This window comes from Dermacentor andersoni, chromosome 6 (genome assembly GCF_023375885.2).
Source record: "Dermacentor andersoni chromosome 6, qqDerAnde1_hic_scaffold, whole genome shotgun sequence".
NCBI lineage: Eukaryota > Metazoa > Arthropoda > Arachnida > Ixodida > Ixodidae > Dermacentor > Dermacentor andersoni.
Window position 1 is genome coordinate 107,091,500 of NC_092819.1, and position 16,981 is coordinate 107,108,480.

General features: G+C 47.6%; 1 pseudogene; it reads left to right on the top strand.

Annotated features, from left to right (window-relative positions):
• The first annotated feature begins 4,756 nt into the window (after nucleotides 1–4,756).
• LOC126522241 (glutathione S-transferase Mu 2 pseudogene) overlaps nucleotides 4,757–16,981 on the top strand; it is a 36,224-nt pseudogene continuing 23,999 nt past the window's right edge.

Sequence of the window (16,981 nt, forward strand, 5' to 3'; positions counted from 1 at the left end):
TCAAGCATTTACAAACAGTCTGCGGGAACTTGCGTCTACTTGCAATTTTGGCAGTGCTACCGATAGCATGATTCGAGACCAATTACTGGAAGGCACTTCGTCACGAACAACCCGTGAACGCATGCTTTATGAAGGGTCTTCGCTTACACTGCAGCGTGCTGTTGACATCGGGAAGCAAATTGAGCAAACGCAACAAGAGCTCGGGGAATTCGCGCATAGCACTGTGAACAAGATTCAAGATGTGCGAAAAAGGTCAGACTCTGAGCAAGGAAGTTGCTACAGGTGCGGCTCGTCATCGCACATGGCTAACTCGACTGCATGTCCGGCGAGGAACAAGCGTTGCCACTCTTGTGGAAAAATTGGTCACTTTTCAAGCATGTGCAAATCGAAGAAAAAGAAATATGCCGTTCGAAAGCCCGAGAAGGCCAACGCCGTCACGGTGCTTCAAATCGGTGACCGTAATGCGTCGGCGAAAGATATTCGAGCCAACATTTCTATCGGGAAGATAAGATTGTCGTTGCTTGTCGACACGGGCGCTACGGTTTCTTTGCTCAGTGAAGAGCACTACCACAAATATCTAGCCAACACCTACTCATTGCGACCGCCGACTGCCAATTTGTGTAACTATTCCGGGGAACAAATCAAGTTAAGCGGTTGCTTTCTTGCTGACGTATCTTACAAGGGAAACAGAGCCAGTGTGCTTTTTCATGTCACAACCAAGGGCACTTCGCTGCTGGGGCTTGATGCCGTTCGGAGCCTGGGAATCACTATCAACGGCTCAACCTTGAATTGCTGCCAGGTGACATGCCCTGATTCACTGCCCTCAGAATTCACGCAACAGTTTGCGCACTTGTTCACGGAACAGTTAGGGCATGTGAAAGGCTTTGTTCACCATGTTAAATGCCGTTCATCTGTGAAACCAGTCGTTGCGAAGCTCCGACGCCTGCCGCTCACGCTACGGCAACAGGTATCGGTAGAGATACAACGTCTGCTGGCCGAAGATATAATTGAACCTGTCAACGCATCGGAGTGGATTTCACCGATCGTCGTCGTGAGGAAGAAGGACGGTTCAATTAGGTTGTGTGTGGACCTACGTGAAGTGAACAAGGCTGTATTTGCTGATGCTTTTCCTCTTCCGCATACAGAGGAACTACTTCATGAGCTAGCTGGAGGAACGTGCTTCTCAAAGCTCGACTTAGCGTCGGCATACCACCAGCTAGAACTGACTCCAGAAAGTCGGAGACTAACCACCTTTATCACACACGAAGGGTTGTTTCGTTTTAAGAGAGTGTGTTTTGGCCTTGCATCTGCCCCTTCAGCCTTTCAGAGAATGATGCAGCATATTTTGAAAGATTGTAAAGGCGTGCTTTGTTACATTGATGATGTGATTGTGTGGGGCAAGACACGTGAGGAGCACCACAAGAATCTACACCAAGTGCTAAAGCGCATTGGTGATTCAGGTTTGAAGCTCAACCAGAAATGCACATTTGCTGTTTCAGAACTATCCTTTTTAGGGCATACGGTGAGCTCAAAAGGGCTCACACCATTGCAGTCTAAGGTTGACGCTATTGTCAAAGTGCCTGCTCCTCACGATGTTGCCACTTTGAGGTCATTTTTGGGTCTCGCTGGTTACTATGCTCGGTTTGTGCCGCGATTTGCTGATCTCGTCGAGCCGCTTAGAAGGCTCCTGCGGTCTGGTCAACAGTTCACGTGGGATGATGAGGCTGAGCGTAGCTTCCAGCTTGTTAAAACAGCTTTGTCTTCAAGCCCAGTCATACAAATGTTTAACCCAGACCTGGATGTAATTGTTACGACAGATGCTTCTGATAAGGGATTGGGAGCCGTTCTTCAGCAACGCGATGGTGACAGCGTACGCACGGTGGCCTTCGCATCGCGTGCCCTGACTCCTGCTGAGCGGAAGTACTCCGCTGGGGAACGTGAGGCCCTTGCTTGTCTCTTCGCGTGCGAGCGCTGGCACGTCTACTTGTGGGGTAGAAAATTTTTGTTGCCTACGGACCATCAGGCACTGGTGACGTTACTTTCAGCTGCCGGTACAGGACGCCGACCTTTGCGTATATCCAGATGGTCAGCTCGACTTTTGCATTATAACTTCGACATAGAGAACCATAAGGGATCGCAAAATGTCGTGGCCGATGCGCTTTCACGCTTACCTCTTGACTGTGATTCGCAGCAGACGATGCAGGAAGAAATTGTGTCCGTTGTATCAGAGTGCCTAACAAAGGAACGGCTGCAGGTGGCCACTGCTGCAGACAGCACACTGCAACAGGTTGTTGTGCACGTGGTACAGGGTTGGGCGCCTAGAAAAGCTTTGCCAGCAGAAGTAATGCCGTACTTTAACGTGCGGAAGAGCTTTCTTTCGTTGATGGCCTTTTGATGCGCGACGAGCAGGTAGTTGTTCCGAGTGAATTAACCTCGCTCCTTGTTGGTTTTGCGCACGAAGGTCACCCAGGAATTGTGAGGACGAAGCAGAGACTACGTGATCTTTACTGGTGGCCGCGTTTGAATAAACAGGTAGAAGAAGCAATCCATTTTTGCCATATCTGCCAGGCCGCGGACAAGTCCGCTAAACCGTCGTTTGCACCGCTGCAGCCGGTGACGTTTACAGCGCTACCATGGCAGAAGTTAGCAATGGATATAGTAGGACCGATTGACTGGGCCCCTTCAAACTGTAGGTACATGATATCGCTGATGGATTATCATTCCAAGTGGCCTGAGGTTGCCTTTTCATCTACAGTGACGTCAGAGTGTGATCGATTTTTTGCAGACTGTGTTCATCCGAGAAGGCTATCCGGAAGAAATTGTCACAGATAATGGGCCTCAGTTTAGATCCCAAATGTTTGAAACATTCTTGAGAGAGAGGGGTATAGCACATCGTTGTTCTTCTCTGTACTATCCACAAGGAAACGGCGCGATTGAACGCTTTAATCGCGTGCTGAAAGATTTCATGCAGGTTGCCCGATTGGAACAACGGCCCCTCCAGGCTGCTGTGGTTGACTATCTCGGCATATATAGGTCGACGCCGCATGCGACAACGGGTGTGTCGCCAGCCAAGTTGCTTCACGGGCGCCAGCCAAGGACAAGACTAAATACAGTGGGTTTGCCGACAAGAGAGGGTGTCCATGCCAGTTCGAATAAAAATGTTCCTGCTAGGGTTAAGGCGAAGCAGACGTATGCAAAACAGTATACGGACAGGAGGCGAGGTGCGAAAAGACCAGCCTTTAGTGTAGGGGACTTCGTTCGTGTACGCAAGCCAGCAGGCGGTGGGAAAGCGTCGGTAAACTACATGGGACCTTCCAAGATTGTCGGCAGAAAAGGCAAAAATAGCTTTTTGATGAGCGACGGTCGTTGCTGGAACGCGTCTAAACTAGTTCGGGTTCCCTGCAATCCATTGCAGACAACAGAACAATGGGCATGGGAATTGCCTCATGACTACTCGGGTACCGCTGGGGCTGAAAGCCGCGCAGACGCTGAAGAGGGTGAACTGTTGCGATCGCCGGAAACAAGGGCTGAAGTTAATGAAGAAGTGGTCGCTCCTTTAGAGGATTCGGTGGAGCAACCTTTGCGTCGCAGCACTAGGGTACGCCGACCTGTCGAAAGATTTGGGTTTTCTTTATCTGAACAATAAGTGCTTAGTTCGTGTTATCTTGGTTGTTGCAAATTACTATGTTGTATTTTCAAGCGGGAGGCGATGTTGTATCCTTTATTGTTTCAGTTTCGTTTCTTTCAGTGTACATATTGTCATCGTCATTCAATATGATTTCCTATATAAGTGGCTTTACTGTGAGGAATAAAGGGAGTTGCATACTGTGCTTGCGTGGTCCAGTGTCATGCGTCTGGGCTGAGCCAGACACCACAAAGTCTACATAACATCTTTAAACAATGGTACAGAAGAACTCGCTCACGGCAAAATACACAGACAAACAATATAAATTCCAAAATGAGAGACATGAATGCATGAGGATACACTGTAAGAACAATATACATGGAAGTACTCCGAATACTAATTCGTGGATGGTTTAAGCATTGGTCGAGGTATGAAAATGCGCTCATTAACGTTGATACTGTATACATGTGGTTATTAATAAGTTCTTTGCTTGTTCTTTAAAGGCACTACTACCAGCTTCAAAGTTCAGTCTATCTGCAAGGATATACAGAATATGAAGTGTTCGGTAGGCAGCATAATTATTTCTTATTCTAGGTGCCCGTTTCATTTGTTCTCGTGACGAGTAATGTCTTTCGATGGGACTTTCTTCATATAGCTTATTTTGTTGAATTACGTACCTGGAGTAACTTAAGATAGTATGACTGATCCACCCTGAGCATGGAATGTTTTATGTACATTGGAGCAGTTGGCAGGTCCTGTAATTACTCCTTCAAATATTTTTCATAGTGTTGGAAGTACGGATATTCGTCGATGGTTGGCTAAAATATTGATATCACCACCTTTATAGACTGCAGTGACTTTTGCCACCTTTAAGTGTTCTGGAAATACACCGGTAGTGAGGGTGAGGTTGATAATATAAGCCATCAAATCACATATGAATGGGGATATCAATTTCGACTCAGCGGAACCTATTTCATCAATCACTGATCCAACACTATATTAAAGTTTTTTGATTAAGTTTAACCGGATCTGCGGGTAGAATGTGCCGCGTTGCGCATCTCCATTCCAATCCAGTTCGCTCGCAGCGCCCTCGCAAAATTTTTCCACACGCAGCGCCTCAGCGGGAGCACGCCGTTCGTACCATTCGAACATGCTGTAGTGCACTCTAGCGTGGAGTCGTCGTCCGGCTGCTGGCGGAGTAGGCGTGATTGTGTGTCAAGCTGTCACTGGAGACATGGCTCCCCTCGTGCTCGGCTACTGGGACATTCGGGGCCTCGGCCAGCCCATCCGCTACTTGCTGGCCCACGCCGGAGTCCCCTACGAGGACAAGAGGTATGCGGCTCCGGCATCCTTGATTTGCAGCGGCAGCGTAAGCCGTTTCCCACCTCGTCCGGTTGGCATAATAGATACAGCGGGGCGTGGCGCTTCCCGCGGCGCTCGACGTTTCTGCGCAGGCGCGAGTGAGAGCAGGTGCGAGAGAGAAAATCTGGGGGCCTTTATGTGTCTCTGTCTAGGCACTACGGAGGAGGTTTCTGCGGGTTGGATGCGTTTGTCCCTAGACATGCTGGCATTAGGAGGCGGTAGAGTTTCTCCAGGGCCCGCACACTCTCAAGTTCAACAAATGGCCACAGAGGGCGAAAAAATCGACCGCGCGGCGCTGCTAAAGAAACAGGCATAGCACGCCAATTAAAAAGGTTCCCCGTTGAGCACATTATCTCCCGCTAGAGGCGCCGTAGTAAGCGCAAAATTAACCTACAAACTTTCTTCAACAGTAAACGAAGCGTTTTTATTGCATGATAAAGACTACAAAATTATAATTCCTAATTTTACATTGTACTTTTCATTACCAACTTTGTTGTTTTTTGTCATTTTAAACGCAAAATAGCGTTCAGCATCATCGACCTCCCACGTGACCTCTGGCCTGAATTTAAAATTTTTACCGGTATGTTCGCGTGCGCGGCAGGTACGGATTCCTTGGTTCGTACATTGGTTCGTTATGTTGTGCTAACACCAGTTTACTGCGCTTCGATGTCTCGCGTTATTTAATTTGTGGTGTAAGCCTGAAAGCTAGGTTTCAGTCGTGAGCCATGTGGAACACGTCTGCATCGAAATGGGAGCCGGGTCCTGCTGCAACTGGGGACAGCAATACCGGTGAGTCGTTTAACATCACTGCTTCAATCGCTATGTAATTTATTCGTCTCGTTAACTTACAGGCGGAGGTAAGTTAACGAACTAGATGCTGCATTACATAAGGGCAGTCAGGACCCTCCGTTGCTGTTTCTGAAATAAACTTTCAGTTGCGAGGCCATCATTATATACACATTCACGAAAGAGAAACGATATCGGAACGCGCGTCACATTTTTCATCTCGTTGTAGCCGTAGCCATAAGTGACTGAGTTGCTTTATCAATATATTTTTTTTTTCGAGTCCACCGGCAACTTCTTTCGTTCACAGAACCGAATAACCTTTTGATAAACTGAAGCTAAAGTACTGAATTTAATGTATTAAACAGTTGCACACATGATAATTCACCCATATTTCATACCTGTTGGTTCCAAATGTTCTTGCTGTTCAGTTGGCTTACCTCAGGACATCTATTGTTGCAGTAGTGAAGCGGCGCATCACGTTCATGCACAAAAAGAATGCATCATTTCTAATAGCTTCATGTCTTTCATCTCTTTGCTTGTGAAATCAGCAGTGTGATCTCCTCTAGTGTATAAACGAGCGCACAAATGTACTTATTTGTGATCTTAATAATACTTAAGCTGTTGACATGCATTGTAGTTACGCAGACATCAATTTTACGGAGAGTAACCATATTTATTTATCATGCTGCTTAAGCACCCTAAAACAAACAGTGTACATTTGCATGTGTTCTGTAGTCACAAACCATTGCAATGTATATGTCGCACCTTTACGCATTTTATATTGCAAAATTGTGCTTATTCAATTTCTGATGCAGTCAAAATTTCTGTTCCAGACATGCAGTAATGAGGATGGCACCAGTATACAAAGCAACACACTCCATGCACTAAACAGAAGCTGCTGCCTGCTACAACAAGGTCATTGTGTGGACTTTGGCTGCTGCTACAAGGTAAACAACACCTGGTTCAGAAATAAATATGCTTGATATATGCTGTATTGGCTTGCTAGTCTTGAGATACATGTCAGTTGTTTGCAGCAGATGATATGAACATTTGTTCATGTTTACAGTTCAGCATAATTAGTTCGAACATAAAAGAAAACACTACATGAGTTTGGATAATCTCTGCTGTATCTCATGTGCCATTGTTCTGCCCCAACAGAGTCTGTTCCAAGTACATCTTGGTCATCACGGGAGCCCCCATCTACAACAACAGGAAGGGGCTGGAGCTGAATTCGCAAGACCACAAACAAAGAAGCCATTCCAGAATTATTTGGATGAGATATCAAGTCTACGGACGACTGTTTCAAGAGTGAAAAGAGTCTACGCCATCATTCCACCAGCACGGATATTGGCCGAGTCATCCAGGTACCTCAACAACAAAAATTATTTGTCTTCAGATGTACCTGCAACCTCTGAATAAGCACAGATGACGCTGGCTAAGAGTGTTCTGTCAGCTTGCCCTTCCTTAGTGAGCTTCCTGGCCTTGCCAGTTCTTGCCAAGTATAATTTTGTTTCAATGAATGCAAGCTTTTTCATTCCACACTTTTGTTAGAGGTCATTCCTATTCCTCATACAAACAATAAAGGTCAACCGATTATTTGCTCATACTTAATGCCAGTCACTGTCTAGTAGCATAACATATGTGTAGCAGTTCTTTCTAGTGTATGTTGCCATGTGCAATTGCTCTCCTGAAATAGCTGATGCAGCATTGGCGTGTGTCTTGCATTAACCTTTACACTGTGTGCTATATAGCATTTAACTTTTGTTAATGTTTTTGGCTTTCAATGCTTGCAAGGTAGAGTGGCTTCTTTCTTGAATGCAAGCTTTCTCATTCCCATATTGAATTCCTAGTCTCATTCAGGATTGCTATTCTTGCTCGACAGCCTGTGTTTTTGTGAAAGCTACATTGAAGTGATTGATTGCAGAATCTGGTTTCGGCGCTGTCCAACTTGGTACTTGTCACCGTGTTACATTTCTCATATGTGGGAGCCTGGTCAGTTGCATTGGGAAACAGTCTCTCGAGGCAAGCACCTGCTCCTACAGTCCGCACAGTGACATAGACTGCGAATTTACACGCACACCGTGGTTGGTGCTCCCCGTTCCGTCCTTTACTGCTGCTGCCGTGTGCAAATTTTGCTTGTGGTCTTCCTCGGCCATGATTTGGCGTCAACGGAGACTCTCATACATAATTACATGGTTCTAAGTGTATGAAGTTGATATGCACATGTGTGGAAAGGCCTGCAAAAGTGACTGCACCATAGTGATGTTCACAAAACCGACCATGCCCATATATAGAGAATGTGGGGGACCAAGTGTGAGTTACACATTAGTGGCACGCAAAAGAACAAAAAGAAACATGCAGGTTGGAAAGGCGGTAACGCTAAAATGCCGGGCACTCCATGTCGCTGTTGGCTGTGGCAGCAGATGCTTGCGTCACCCGATTGCTTCGCAATGCAAGCTGCTCATATTCAACGCCGACTGTCGGTGCAAACATGTGGGACACACTGTCCAATCTGCTTGCGCTGCTGGTTGTTGCTTGTTACCAGACTGCAGTGTGCGACGAAGGCAAGCACTATGCCTACAGTCGGACGGTTGAATGTGACGCAAGCAACCCGTGTGCGTGTATGCTCACTGTTGTCATGTAGATCGTAGCCAATGCATAGTGCCAATGTATAGATTGAGCATTATGTTAGAGTAGGCTGAAGTGATTTGATTGCATAATCTTGTTTCAATGTTGTCCCACTTGGTCATGGTTGCCGTGTTACATTTCTGGGATGTGGCAGCCTGTTCAGTTGTATTGGCCAATGGCCTCTCGAGGTAAGCACCTGCTCCTGCAGTCCACACAGTGACACAAACTCCCTGTTTACATGTAGTGTGATTGGTGCTCCCTGTTTGTCCTTTCCTGCTGCAGCCGTGGGTAAAGCATGCTTGTGGCCTTCTTTGGCCATGATTTGGCGTGAACAGAGACTATCATACATGATTACATGGTTTGAAGTGTATGAAGTTGGTATCCACATGGGTGGAAAGGCCTGTAAAAGTGGCTGCGAAATGGCGATTTCCACAAAACAGACCACATCCATATTGAGAGCAGGTGGGGCACCAAGTGTGAGCAACACATTAGTGGCCACCGAAAGAACAAAAAGAAACGTGCATGTAGGAAAGGAGGTAACACTAGGATGCTGGGTAGTTCATGTCGCTGTGTTGGCTATGGCAGCAGGTGCCTGCGTCACCCGATTGATTCGCAGTACAAGTTACGGTGACTGTCAGTGTAAACAGGTGGGGCACTGTCCAATCTGCTTGTGCTGCTGGTTGTCACTCGTTACTAGACCACCATGTGCGACGTAGGCAAGCACTGTGCCTGAAGTCGGATAGCTGAATAAGCTGTATGCAATTTGTAGTGCGTGAATGCCCACTGTTGTCATATGGATCTTAGCCAATGTACAGTGTATTGTCTGAACCTTATGCGGTGATTGAATGCAGTCTAATTTGATAATGGTTGCCGTGTTCTGTTTCTTCGATGTGGCGACCTGGTTAGCTGCATGGGCAACAGTCTCCCGAGGTAACCATCTGCTCCTGCAGTCCACACAGCGACAAAGACTCCCAATTTACATGCACCGTAATTGGTGCTCTCCCCATTCGACACTTCTTGCTGCAGCCGCCGGCAAATTATGCTTGTGGGCCTTCATCGGCCGTGATGTGGCGTGAGCGGAGACAGCACACGTTATTACATGGTCCGAAGTTGATAGCCACATAGGTGGAAAGGCCTGCAAAACTGGCTGCAAAATGGTGATGCCCACATTGAGAATGTGGGGCACCAACTATGAGTTACACATTAGCGGCCCCCGAAAGAACAAAAAGAAACGTGCAGGTTGGAAAGGCGGGAACGCTAAAATGCCGTTTAGTCCATGTCGCTGTGTTGGTTGCGGCAGCAGATGCCTTGCGTCACCAGATTGCTTCGCAATGTAAGTTACGGCGACTGTTAAAGCAAACAGTCGCCGTACTGCCCGATTTGCTTGCGCTACTGATTGTCGCTCGTTACCAGATCGCCATGTGCGGCGACGAAAGTGAGCAGTTTACGAGCTCGCGTTAATGGTTTCAGCGCATCTCGACATGCAAATTTTATTTCTGATCTTGTATGAGAAGGTGCACTGCTTTTCTTCTGCCAATAAAGTCGCACGTCCTGTTCACTCACTTGTGGCTTGTTTGTATGGGCGTCAGTAGAAGCTCTTTAGTCTTCTGGCCATTAAAACGCGGCAGCTGAGGCATGCCGCAAAGCCAGCGAGGCGAGCACGGCGCGTACCCAGCGTACGGCACCGGTATAAAGCAGCCATATTGAATATCGTACTAAAAAAAAAAAGAAAGACATTTCCGCTTTCTGTTTAAGTAGCGCCATCTGTCGGGCCCCCCACTAAGTTCCATGCGCTGCCGCGTCTTATTTTCGAACCACTGTGGAAGGCACAGTTTCCCTTCTCTAAAGTTGTTCTTTATTCTATGGTTTCTCTATGCTCCGCCGCTGGCTGCCCGCGCGGTGAGGCAGTGATGCACGGTCGCGTCATTTGGTGATCGCTGTGTCTGAAGGGGCAAGGTTCTGACTGGTGTTGTACAAGTCGCGGGTCGCTTTTTTCGTCGGGACGATAGATTGCATCTTTTACAAGCACTGCTCCAGGAGGAGCCACGTGAAACCCAGACCACATGTACGCTTGCGGACGCGCGCAAGCTTGCATTCACGCGCCCACGCATGCGCAGACGGTGCGGAATGGCTCATACGCGTCGAAACGCGGCGTGATCTCGGAGAACAGCTTCTCTCTGTGTTCGCGCGCTTGGGTTGGCTCGCGTCGGCGCGCCTGGCTACGCAGCTACGGTGCGGAGCGTTCAACTCTCAGCGAAGCAGATTTATATCATGCAAGAAAGTGGTTCTTCGTTCCTTTTTGCGCTGATCTAATAGCTATAATATATAACAATTATGTGTATAGATATTGAAGCATTTTGAAACACTGTCGATAACAAAGTACGAAGAAGCGGCGCCTGCCAAGGCGTCTGAGTGAGCCCAGTGAACGCGCGCTGTCGCGCGTCCTTGTAGATGCAAACCGCCATTACTCGCGAGGCGTGGCAGGCGCTAGGCGCGCGTCCGCAAGCGTACGTGTGGTCTCGGCTTAACCGGCAAACAGAGGCCTCAGGAAAGCACCTGAGGCATCTGTCTATAATAGACAGTTTTAGAATAGAGGCCCCAAACGTTTTGGCGCCCCAATGAAATAGCGTCCAAGCCACTGCGCATGCGTGAGACGCAAATTGAATTTGGTTTTTGCGTCGGGCACGCTATTTCACTGACTTAGCGGCAGCCCCGAAAGCTTCCCCAAAAGATTTGCGTAAACTAACATGGCGATACCCATCGAAGCGACGGCTCTATTCTAGCACTAAACTGGGTTCGATGGTTCGATTCGTTGTAACGCGTGCAGTTCACAAGCTAGGAGAAGTGACTGCGGTTATCGCTTTCTTTCAACTAGCGTGTGTTATGAAGATTGATTCATTAGACGCCGCTGATTCCGAATTCGATTGTGGATTTTATGGCTCGTAGGCCGAACACGGCGTAGATTGGCTGGTGAAGGCACGTGAAGTTTGTTACTCAGAAATAAGCGCAACTAATCATTTGCTGCTTACAGAATAACCTCTAACTTGTAATTATATGCGAATACGTGAAAGTCAAAATTACTATTCTTATCATAAAATGGTGTATTTTATTTAAGTATTTCTGATAATTTTTCTTTGACGCCGTAGTGGCGCTGTCAGCGCAAGACGCTATCCGCAAAGGCAAAGCCCTGTTCTAAAGCTCTTAACTCGTGCGTGCCCCAACGCTAACACCCGCAAAGCTCTTTGGGGCCCGAAACTATTGGGCCCCTATTCTAAATCTCTCTAATAAAGCAGGAGGCGCAGGATTTCCTGGACACCCAAAGGGTAGCGGAGACACCAAAGCTAGAACCCGGACTGGTCCGTGGGTTGGGGCCGCGGAGGCCGAAGCTTTGGTGTTCCCGTTGCCGCTTTGGTAAACTAAAGGGGCCGCCAATAATGTGAAATAATGACACTTTGCTTCAATTAGTAAAAAAAAAAAATACGATTCAGTAGATATAATTACATCCAGCCGCCAACTTGCCATGCTATGTTCATCATTACTGCACCCTGCGACTTCTGCCGGCACGCCTAGGGACAAACACATACAACACATGCTAAGAAACTCCTCCGTAGTGCCTAGGTAGAGTCATATATTCAAGGAGCTAACGTCCCCACATTTCCTCCAACGCACCCGCTCTTACTCGCGCATGCGCACACACGCGCAGCGTATCCGCAAGTACCACGCCCCACTGTACCTACTAGCAATTAAATTGTAAATACGCGTCCGGTTACGGCATGCGCCACACATTGTGAAGGCGACATGAGGCAGGGGCGGGGATTTCGAGCATTCCTTTATGGCGCCGTGCCAGAACAGGGTGACGTGCTTCCATTGTGCAGAACTCTTCGCTCAAATGTTTCATTCGGTATGAGGATTATAGGTGGAATTAAAAAAAATTTGCCAGCCACACTTTTGTTCTTCTGTAAATTATTTCGGCGTTCTTCTCTCCGCCATGCTGGTAGCATTCCAATCTGTGTGGAGTGCCCGTGGTGCCGAGATTTCATTGGCAATTAACAAGCCCCAGCTGCTGGAAACCTATCCAGCGTCCTCCACTGACATAGCCTGAGCGTAGTATCTTGTTAAGGTTTGTTTACGAACTTGCGTTGTAGCGTTTCGTAAGACGCTGTTCAACAGCGTCGAAAAGGACCCAGGTGTGCGTACTTCTCTCGCCTTCACTCGCATGATTTCGATAGGAAAGCGATGGTAAGATTTCCTATTTTTAATGTGCTCGATTTTACCTCCTGTTTTCCCGCACATTGGCCACCCGCTCAGTAGCTCGAAAGCCTATCGGTGCCTGTTACCCACTGAGTACACATACGTCAGCGTAGCTCAAACATATGCGCCGACTGAGCGGGATATTCCTTCAGCACGGTCGGAACTTCGCGTTAGGGAGTTGTATACGTCGCAGGTTCGACACCTGGGCTATACGGCAGCAGCATACTCATTGGGGGCCAAATACGAAAATGCTTATGTGCCGAGGTGTGAGTGCAATCGTTAAAAATCCTACGAAACCCGAGTATAAATGAGCGCTACAATATTTAGGCCAGAATTAATCTGGATCCTTCCGCTGCTTACTCCCGCCTAGTCCAACTGCACCTTTGAGGCGGTACACCCCATCACTAAAATCACAGCTCACTAAACTTTGCTCTCCATGAGGGAGTGGCATCTGCTCCGAAGCGTCTAATAAGCTTTTATTGCAAGAAAAGTTAGAAGGGCGCCCTTCTAACGCCAAGCTGGGAGCGTATCGTTCCTGAGTTTGCCCTGTCGCCGAGCATGGCGCAATAGTTTCGGATAATTTCTAAGATATTAACACTTCGAATTCGGAGCGCATTCAGCAGCTCACCGCACGCTTCATTTTATCGGATTATTCGTCTCTCATCGCTCAGTATTTTTGAGCCACGGCAGCTGCACCCGCTGGATAGTCGCTTAAGGCTGCTCAATTTAATTTTACTTCCCATACATGAAAAAAGAACTGTTTATACCGGGGATCATAATTTCCATCATACAACACACAGGTGGTACTACTAGAACTGATCACTCTTCAATTTTTCCTCGATTTATTGCCGATTGGAACTTATTCCCCATTGCTTCCCTAGTGTACTACTATTGCTTTTAAATTACATAATACCACCCTAATTCTCTGCTGCTTGGGTAGCATTTATTGCCTGTTGTATGCCAAATATATTAAAATAAACCCGTACAAATATGACTTGGGTCCTGGTTTGGTCTTTCGAGGAAGCGCAGAAAGGTCACTCAGTCACTTTCGTAGCTTCAGCGCAAGCTTTCCCCGAAGTCAACTCCCGAGCTGCACGTAAATAATACAACATTGCGGCTATGGTTACGAAATCGAAAAGGAATACAATGTAATGCATAAACCAACACAATACTATAATATAGTGATAAAGGCAACGTTACACGTGGGGTTAATATTAAACGCCTTAGAGAGAAAAAGGTCAATCAGTTATTCTGTCTAAAGAAAAACAAATTTTTGCACTAAACACACAAATGTCGCGACAACAAATTTTCAGACACTGATGGTGTTGCCGCGACAATTTCATGCGACAGTTTATTCCAGCCGTGGTGCAGTTTTGGGAAAGAATGAATGCTTATATAAACTGATATGGCATATGTAGTCTTGTACATTTAGCAGGTGATCTGTTCTGGGTGATATGTAAATTGGGATCTTCATGTACATGTCCCTGCTGTAGGAGTTGTCGGACGATCCCACTGCTGGCATACAGTTGTAGGAGTTGTCGGACGATCTCGCCGCTGCCACCATTTGTAAGGGTGGAAGGTCGTAGAGAGGAACTTGGGAGGAACTGGGCGTACAGGGTTTGTTTACAGTATTTACATTTTAAACAAGCGATACATTTACACAGTCTAGCGTGACTCCCAAATGGGCCCCGCAAAAAGAAGCATACAGCATACGAGCACGAAGCTTCAAACACACTGACGAGCACGCAGATCACGAGCACGACGACGAGCACACTCTAGCAGCCGACAACAGCTGCTTATAAACACTCCATTGCTCCGTAGTTCCCTTGGTGAGAGAACGCGGTTCTCTCATCCAAGGTGAGAGAACGTTCGACCAGTCATCGATCCGAGCCGCCTTTGAGCGGGAGGGCTTGCACACACACGTATGCACTGGTTTCCCCGAACCCGAGTTGAGCGCGACCCCGTAGCCAGGTGGCCACGCCTGACCCCAGCCGGCGCCTCTAAATTCCAGAGCTGCCTTTCTCCTGTAGTCGCCACTAGTGTCAGCAGACTGTGACGAATCCTTGGGCCCACGCACCGCAAAGCAATCTTTTAGGAGGCGGGGGGGGGGGGGGAAGCTCTTCTTGCTGCCGAGAGAGACCATGAAGACCCGGCAAATCAACCAACAATACGTTGGGTGCCAAACGTGGCCCGCCCTGCTGCCGTCACCGATTCTCCGAACGAGGCGCCTGGTGGATTGACGCTGCCGTAGTCCGCAGTTCTCTGAAGTAAGTTCATGGTTAGTTAGCGCTGTCTTCGCTGGTTCTTTGAAGGGTGCCACCACCGCGGGTCGATCGAAACACGTGCAGCGGGCTGAAATAGCTTTGCAGAGCAGTACCCCTGCAGGCCGATCCTAACGCTGCCCAAACCAGTCTTGCTGTGTAAACGGCGAGGGAAAGTTTAAGTCGTTAATATGCTCGTCGGTTTTCGAGGAGTGGCCATCCCAAATAACACGTATTTATGATGAGTTCTGAGTGAAATCATACTAGGCGATAACGAACTGAACTGAACTGGGCAACTGATTACTGGATGTGTTTGTTACTGGGTTCCACGCAGAGCAACAGTAATCCAACATCGGACGAACGTTTGTTAAAGTGTTTCCTTTACGTTTGGCCGGGGCTCTCCAGAAATCACGTTTTACAAAATTTAACATACGGCTACCCTTTGTTGCCCCGCCCTCTCTATGGTAATTCCAAGAAAGATTATTTTTTTAACATAATGCTTAAGTACTTATTAGTGCGTACCTCAATCGATTTTTCAGTGTGTGGAAAGTAATCTTTGTCAAGCGGGGTACCCTCTTGTTAGTGAAGCGAGTGACATTGCACTTGGCAGATATTAATAGCATGCTCGACACGTGGACACTGTCAGAAGGACCCTTCGTAAGATACTTGAGTCGGTAGGGGACGTAATGAGGCGGTATATGCAAATATCATCAGCATACGGATATGGGACTATAAAGATGTTTCCCTATGTCGTTTATCAATTTGAGAAATAACAGGGGGGCCAAGACGGACCCCTGTACAACGCCCGATAAATGTTTAGCCTATGTTGAGGTCGGACCCTCAAGAACAACACGCTGCTTTTTACCAGTCAGATACGCCTCGAATTCATCAATGATGCTGGAATGGCGGACAGTTTTAGCAATATAAGGTCATGTGGAACAGAATCAAAAGCGTTGGGAAGATCCAGACACACGCAGTCAACCTGGTATACCATATTTATTGACCATGCAATGTCATGGGTGAATTCGATTAGCTGAGTGTCACACGAGAAACCGCTTCCGAACACATGCCACGTGGGTCAAAATGAACAGTTCCGTAGGTGACCCTCTTAGCGTATATTATATGGTCCAGTAACTTGCATGACACGCCCATTAATGTAAGAGGTCTGTCATTTTGTTTGTTTGTCCTGTCGCCGCTTTCAAATACATGGACTGTGTTAACACTTTTCTAATATTTGGCCAGGGACCCCTCTTCATTGAATGTGTGAGAAAGAATTCCTAAGAATGGGGCGAAGGATGCAGCACAGTTTTTACAGCGAAGCTGTTTATGCGGACCCTGTGTCGTCGTTGTCCGACTTCGCTAAAACGGGCCACGTGACCTAGCCGAAGAGGAAAAGTGCTCAACAGGAGGAAAGCGAGTGCAAGTAACCGCTTTCCCCCTGTGAGAATGATATCTTATACGCGAATAGTATACGGTTGTCACACGGTGCATTTTCGGCGGTCGAGCCAGATCGGCGTCGAATATATCGACGCCGATCTACCCTGCCGCCCGGACTGCCGCGAAAGAAACAAATGTTATGTTGGTGTTTTGCGGCCAATGGACAGTGCCCAGCGATTGAAACGCGATACTTGGAGCACGTGGCTGCCGGCACTTCTTGCGCCAGCAAGAAGTGCCCGCAGCTAGAAGAAGTGCCTAGTCAAAGTCTGCAGATAAATAAAGAATGACAATCTCTAAAAATGATTTACTCGGTATGGTACCTTAATAGCAGGAAGCCTGGAAGCCAAGAAATGCTTTGGAGAAGCGCAATCTCGCAGCTTAGTCAAACCAATCCAACCAATCGTCAAAACGATCGCAGCGACCACATCTCCAGTGGAGGACCTTGCGCCCGATATACAGAGCTTTATATTATTGTTTCCGCACATTCCATCCCAGCTACAACTATGGGAAGACCACGAGTAGTGCGTACTCCCGAGGAAGAAGCTGCCTACGTCGAGCGTCAGCAAGAGTTGGCTCTTCAACAGGCTCGTCGTCGTAGGGCTGACGCCGAGCTGCGCGCCACAGATGCCAA